Source organism: Schistocerca serialis, chromosome 1 (genome assembly GCF_023864345.2).
Source record: "Schistocerca serialis cubense isolate TAMUIC-IGC-003099 chromosome 1, iqSchSeri2.2, whole genome shotgun sequence".
Lineage (NCBI taxonomy): Eukaryota > Metazoa > Arthropoda > Insecta > Orthoptera > Acrididae > Schistocerca > Schistocerca serialis.
Genome location: NC_064638.1, coordinates 284,447,462 through 284,454,887, shown reverse-complemented (window position 1 = coordinate 284,454,887; position 7,426 = coordinate 284,447,462). Strand labels below are relative to the sequence as shown.

The 7,426-nt window shown below is 44.5% G+C and overlaps 1 non-coding gene across 1 annotated transcript; it reads right to left on the bottom strand.

Moving 5' to 3' along the window:
- Nucleotides 1-839: 839 nt before the first annotated feature.
- Trnat-ugu (transfer RNA threonine (anticodon UGU)) lies at nt 840-913 on the bottom strand. The gene has a single exon. It is a non-coding gene; the product is annotated as a tRNA-Thr (tRNA).
- Nucleotides 914-7,426: the final 6,513 nt, after the last annotated feature.

The following is a 7,426-nucleotide window of genomic DNA, read 5'->3' as shown; positions in this document are numbered from 1 at the left end:
GGAAAATGCATCGTACGGAACTCATCTGTTGGTGGTTGACTTGCTTATGCAAATTCTTACGTACCGCTACGGTCCATAGCAAAACAAAATATCTCTCTCTCGTTCAGAAACCAAAAATATGAACGCTCTCGATACTTCCTTTATCATTGGTGTTTGTTTTCCGACTGTTTGGGATCTGTTCTCTCTGTATGGAACTTTTTTTATCATTTTCACTTCTAATGCTATGTTCGCTTCCTCTACATTCATATTCGCCTTCTCTCTTCCCACACAAAACAGACTTGACCATCCTTTCGTGCCCGCTACCACCCTAAACTCTGCAGTCTCTATCCTTCCTCTTTCATCGTCCATTTTTTCTCACCATTAACAATAACAATTCCTGTTCCCACTGTAGAAATGTCCCTTGCTCCGTCCTCTCCTCTCCTTTATCTCCCGTATACTTCTGATATGCCCAAAACAGCCCCACCAATCCATCTCCTTCAGTATACTAATGACACTGCTTTTCTCTTCCTGTACCCTACACTCAAGAAATCTTAACTCTCTCTACAAATCCACCTCAGTCAGTTTGCCTCCTAGTTTAACCAATGACTCCTCAAGACCAACCTCTCCAAAACCCCAGTCAATAATTATAGTGCGCACTATCCCCCACAATCCATCTCCATGACTTTTACCTTACTATTTATGACTGTATTTACTAAGATGGTATCTGTTCTTTCGGACATGTCCGAAAGAACAGATACCATCGGTGACCAAGCAGCTCGTTAGAATCAAATTACCTGAAATGAACACCCTTAGCTGCTTACAGGCGTTGACATACGTCAACGGGGACAGTTGAAAATGTGTGCCCCGACCGGGACTCGAACCCGGGTTCTCCTGCTTACATGGCAGACACTCTATCCATCTGAGCCACCGAGGACACAGAAGATAGCGCGACTGCAGGGATTTATCTCTGGCACGCCTCCCGCGAAACCCACATTCTCAACGTATTGTCCCGCTCTACATTCCTAGTGCCCCCGCCCATTACACTCATTACTCGCGGCGCGTTGCCGATTCCCGTAAGAGTTAGGGCACTGATTGTGCATTCACACAGAAGAAGAAGATGGTCAAGTGGCCGGTGAGCCTTAACTATATATATTTACTAATATGGTATCTATTCTTTCGGACATTTCCGAAAGAACAGATACCATCGGTGACCAAGCAGGAGATCCCGGGTTCGAGTCCCGGTCGGGGCACACATTTTCATCTGTCCCCGTTGATGTATGTCAACGCCTGTAAGCAGCTAAGGGTGTTCATTTCAGGCAATTTCATTTATGACTGTGTTATCCCATTAACTAACACGCTAAAATATCTTGGACTGACCTTCGACTGGCATTTAACATCACCTGCTGACCACCAAAAACAAGGCCCAGAATAGACTAAAGCTACAGGCCGAACTTGTGGATTACACCCCTTCTCAATTCTCTTCTCCTTTTTTTAAAAAGAAAAAAAACAGCTTTTCTTATTCAGTCTCCGCTATGCGAATGTTGCATGGATATTCGCCACACCAAAGCTCTTAAGACCCCCCCATATCATTGAACATCATGTAGGCTCTCTCACTTTCAGCATCCGTTTACCTAGCCCCACATTGATTCTCTGACGTCACATCAAATTTCCACCCTCTCAGTCCCTATCTGAGTTGCCGTGTCAGCCATGGTCTGGCTGGGTAAGAGAATCGGAGAAAAGCATAATGGAGGCATCTGAAGTGCGGTGCTATATATGCATGTTGAAACAGTTAGTCCCGGCGGAGGTTCGAGTCCTCCCTTGGGCATGGGTGTGTGTGTGTGTGTGTTTGTACTTAGGATAATTTAGGTTAAGTAGTGTGTAAGCTTAGGGACTGATGACCTTAGCAGTAAAGTACCATAAGATTTCACATTTTTGATAAAACAGTTAGTGTACAGGGAAGAAAAAAATGGTTCAAATGGCTCTGAGCACTATGGGACTCAACTGCTGTGGTCATCAGTCCCCTAGAACTTAGAACTAATTAAACCTAACTAACCTAAGGACATCACACACATCCATGCCCGAGGCAGGATTCGAACCTGCGACCGTAGCAGCAGCGCGGCTCCAGACTGGAGCGCCTAGAACCGCACGACCACCATGGCCGGCGTACAGAGAAGAACAGTAATTATGAACTATTAGGAAAGTCAGACGTTGAAATTACATGGAAATCATTCCTATAAGGGACACCTTAATGGGGTATTTAATAGAACACTACAGGTTTAGGTACTTACTAGAACAGTCCAGAAAAGAAATATAGTACAGAGGATAAACGCGGTATGTTAGATTAACTACAGAGCGTACAGGTTGCACTGTAAAGAAGATAACGTTTACGCAAGAAAATAAGCCGTTGAGGGCAATACAAAAGAAGTACTTTAACTGATCAAAAGCTCTGGACACCAATTAGTGGACATTTGCATGGCGTGTGTTCACCCTTCGCGTTTATGACAGTTTTATCTCTGCTGGGGACACCTTTTGGTGACATGTCTGAATGTATGGTGCCAAATTTCGCCTCCTTAGTACGTTAGAACCTCTATAAGCTCTAAAAGGGTGTGAAAAAGTTGCCAAATCGGTATACGTATTCCTGAACTGATGCTTCACATAAACGCAAGTTACAGTTTCGCTGGACTGTGCGGCTGGTCCCGGCGGAGGTTCGAGTCCTCCCTCGGGCATGGGTGTGTGTGTTTGTCCTTAGGATAGTTTAGGTTAAGTAGTGTGTAAGCTTAGGGACTGATGACCTTAGCAGTTAAGTCCCATAAGATTTCACACACATTTGAACATTTTGAATAGTTTTGCTGTAACATTCTAAAGACAGTACTTGACATAAAAGTGAACACTTCAAAGTGTTCGTAATTTCGTATCCCATTTTTCCATTTTAACATTGGGAAACACTTGTGATACTACAAATCGCTTGAAGGCCATCAGTAAACAATGTTTTAAAGCTATTTTAGGACTCCTATAGATTGTCACATATGGATTTGTATGTCTGTGTAGATGAACACAATGTTTCTTGATAACAAACAAAGTATTTCATGAAATGAATCCTTCTCTTTCCACTTGCGTCTTCCCATATAAAAACCTGCAGTAGTATTTATAAATATAAAACAAAATCACTTTTTAACAACAGTTCCAAATGACGTCCCCGGGACGAAATAGGAATTGCAAGGGCGACGAAATTACGAACATCCCCAGATTTATTATCATGGCTGTTAAGTAACACAGGTCAAACCCTTGCCAGTAGCAATTACCACGACAGACTACAACACACGACAAAAATACAGCCCAGTATATGAACACAAAGCAGGTCTCACACTAGAAATAACAGGCGTGAATTTAATTGCTGTACTAACTCACCTCAGCGTAAAAAGATGAATCCCCTCGTACACGGAAGGTAAATGTGCTGCAAATAACACTATTTCAACAAGCGATAGACTCAGGTCACGCATGCACGACCACATCTACATCTACATCAACGTGGTCACTCTGCTATTCACAATAAAGTGCCTGGCAGAGGTTTCAATGGACCACATTCTTGCTGTCTCTCTACCGTTCCACTCTCGAACGGCACGTTGGAAAAACGAACACTTAAATTTTCCCGTGCGAGCCCTGATTTCTCTTATTTTATCGTGATGAACATTTCTCCCTATGTAGGTGGATGCCAACATAATGTTTTCGCAATCGGAGGCCGGCCGGTGTGGCCGGTGTGGCCGAGCGGTTCTAGGCGCTGCTGTCTGGAACCGCGTGACCGCTACGGTCGCAGGTTCGAATCCTGCCTCGGGCATGGATGTGTGTGATGTCCTTAGGCTAGTTAGGTTTAAGTAGTTCTAAGTTCTAGGGGATTGATGACCTCAGATGTTAAGCCCCATAGTGCTCAGAGCCATTTGCACCATTTTTGAGAAAACTGGTGATTGAAATTTCATGAGAAGATCCCGTCGTAACGAAAAACGCCTTTGTTTTAATGATTGTCACTCCAATTCACGTATTATTTCTGTGACACTATCTCCCCTATTTCGCGATAATACAGAACGAGCTGCCCTTCTCTGTACTTTTTCGATGTCATCCGTCAGTCCCACCTGATGCGGATCCCACACCGCAAAGCAGTACTCCAGAATACGGTGGACAAGCGTAGTGTAAGCAGTCTCTTTGGTAGACCGGTTGCACCTTCTAAGTGTTCTGCCAGTGGATCACAATCTTTGGTTTGCTCTACCCACAATATTATCTATGTGATCGTTCCAGTTTAGGTTATTTGTAATTGGAATCCCTAAGTATTTAGTTGAATTTACAGCCCTCAGATTTGTGTGACTTATCACGTAATTTAGCTGATTTCTTTCAGTACTCATGTGAATAACTTCGCACATTTCTTTATTCAGGGTCAATTGCCACTTTTCGCACCATACAGATATCTTATCTAAATCATTTTGCGAGTCGTTTTGATCATCTGATGACTTTACAAGACCGTAAATGGCAGCATCATCTACAAACAATCTAAGACGGCTACTCAGATTGTCTTCTATGTCGTTAATATAGATCAGGAACAGTAGAGGACCTATAACACTTCCTTGGGGAACGCCGGATATTACTTATGTTTTACCCGATGACTTTCCGTCTATTACTACGAACTGTGACCTTTCTGACAGGAAGTCACGAATCCAGTCGCACAACTGAGGCGATACTCCGTAGGCACGCAGTTTGGTTAGAAGACGCTTGTGAGGAACGGTGTCGAAAGCCTTCTGGAAATCTAAAAATATGGAATCGATTTGACAGCCCCTGTCGATAGCACTTATTACTTCATGAGGAGAAAGAGCTAGCTAAACATTGTTATAAATCGTGGAACCGGTAGATTTCCAGGGGGGGGGGGGGGGGCGGCGAGTAGCGACGGCGGGGGGAGGGGGGGGGGGCGATGTAGCAGCAGGGACCAGGGACCACATCAGGGCCCTTCACGTTACTTACCTTACCTTCAAAAGCCGAAACCAACGAAGACAGTTATGTTGGATGCTGGTGTCTGGAGTGAAGCTAATTTCCCAAGCTGGTACTATTAGGTTCAGGTCGGGACTGTAAGCTGGCCTGTCCATTTCAGGAATGTTATTGTCCACAAACCTCTGGCTCTTAGATTATGTTTTTTGACAGGTTGCATTGTCGTACTGATACAATCGTCATCTTTGAAATGTTCTTCTACTGTATGCATACACATACTTGTAAAATGTGTTATATCCTTCCGAATTCAATACAATAATAGGACCACACCCCAACTACGAAAAACACCTCCTTACCATAGCATCATCTCTTCGGCACTTCACTATTTGGACTACCGCAAATTTAAACGTAGTTAAATCCTCTCAGACAAAGAGAAGGTAAACGATGTCAAAGTTAGCGTAAGGAGGGCTATGCGTTCAGTGAATTCGAAAGTAAAATTCTATGTACCGACTTGACAGAAAATCCTAGGAATTTCTGGTCTTACGTTAAATCAGTAAGTGGATGGAAATAGTATATCCAGACACTCTGGGATGATAACGGCGTTGAAACAGAGGATGACACGCGTAAAGCTGAAATACTAAACACCTTTTTCCAAAGCTGTTTCACAGAGGAAGACCGCACTGCAGTTCGTTCTCTAAATCCTCGCACGAACGAGGAAATGGCTGACATCGAAATAAGTGTCCAAGGAATAGAAAAGCAGCTGAAATCACTCAATAGAGGAAAGTCCACTGGACCTGGCGGGATGCCAATTCGATTCTACACAGAGTACGCGAAAGAACTTGCCCCTCTTCTAACAGCCGTGTACCGCAAGTCTCTAGAGGAACGGAAGGTTCCAAATGATTGGAAAAGAGCACAGGTAGGTCCAGTTTTCAAGATGGGTCGTCGAGCAGATGCGAGAAACTATAGGCCTAGATGTCTGACATCGATCTGTTTTAGAATTTTAGAACATGTATTTTGCTCGCGTATGATGCCATTCCTGGAAACCTAGAATCTACTCTGTAGGATTCAACATGGATTCCGGAAACAGTGATCGTGTGGGACCGAACTCGCTTTATTCGTTCATGAGACCCAGGCTCCCAGGTAGATGCTATTTTCCTTGACTTCCGGAAGGCGTTCGATACAGTTCCGCACTGTCACCTGATAAACGAAGTAAGAGCCTACGGAATATCAGACCAGCTGTATGGCTGGATTGAAGAGTTTTTAGCAAAAAGAACACAGCATGTTGTTCTCAATGGAGAGACGTCTACAGACGTTAAAGTAAACTCTGGCGTGCCACAGGGGAGTGTTATGGGACCATTGATTTTCACAATATATATAAATGACTAGTAGATAGTGTCGGAAGTTCCATGCGGCTTTTCGCGGATGATGCTGTAGTATACAGAGAAGTTGCAGCATTAGAAAATTGCAGCGAAATGTAGGAAGATCTGCAGCGGATAGGCACTTGGTGCGGGGAATGGCAACTGACCCTTAACATAGACAAATGTAATTTATTGCGAATACATAGAAAGAAGGGTCCTTTATTGTATGATTATATGATAGCGGAACAAACACTGGTAGCAGTTACTTCTGTAAAATATCTGGGAGTTTGCGTGCGGAACGATTTGAAGTGGAATGATCATATAAAATTAATTGTTGGTAAGGCGGGTGCCAGGTTGAGATTCATTGGGAGAGTCCTTAGGAAATGTAGTCCATCAACAAAGGAGGTGGCTTACAAAACACTCGTTCCACCTATACTTGAGTACTGCTCATCAGTGTGGGTTCCGTACCAGGTCGTGTTGACAGAGGAGATAGAGAAGATCCAAAGAAGAGCGGCGCCTTTCCTCACAGGATTATATGGTAGGCGTGATAGCGTTACGGAGATGTTTAGCAAACTCAAGTGACAGACTCTGCAAGAGAGGCGCTCTGCATCGCGGTGTAGCTTGCTGTCCAGGTTTCGAGAGGGTGCGTTTCTGGACGAGGTATTGAATATATTGCTTCCCCCTATTTATACCTCCAGAGGAGATCACGAATGTAAAATTAGAGATTCGAGCGCGCACGGAGGCTTTCCGGCGGTCGTACTTTCGCGAACCATTCGAGACTGGAACAGGAAAGGGAGGTAATGACAGTGGCACGTAAAGTGCCCTCCGCCACACACCGTTGGGTGGCTTACGGAGTATAAATCCAGATGTAGATGTAGACTACACGTGATGGCAGATAATGTTCCAAGGCATTCGCCAGTCCCAATAACCCTTCTACCGGGTTGCCGCAGCATGTAGTGCGATTGCCGGCCGCGGTGGCCGTGCGGTTCTGGCGCTGCAGTCCGGAACCGCGGGACTGCTACGGTCGCAGGTTCGAATCCAGCCTCGGGGATGGGTGTGTGTGATGTCCTTAGGTTAGTTAGGTTTAAGTAATTCTAAGTTCTAGGGGACTTATTACCTAA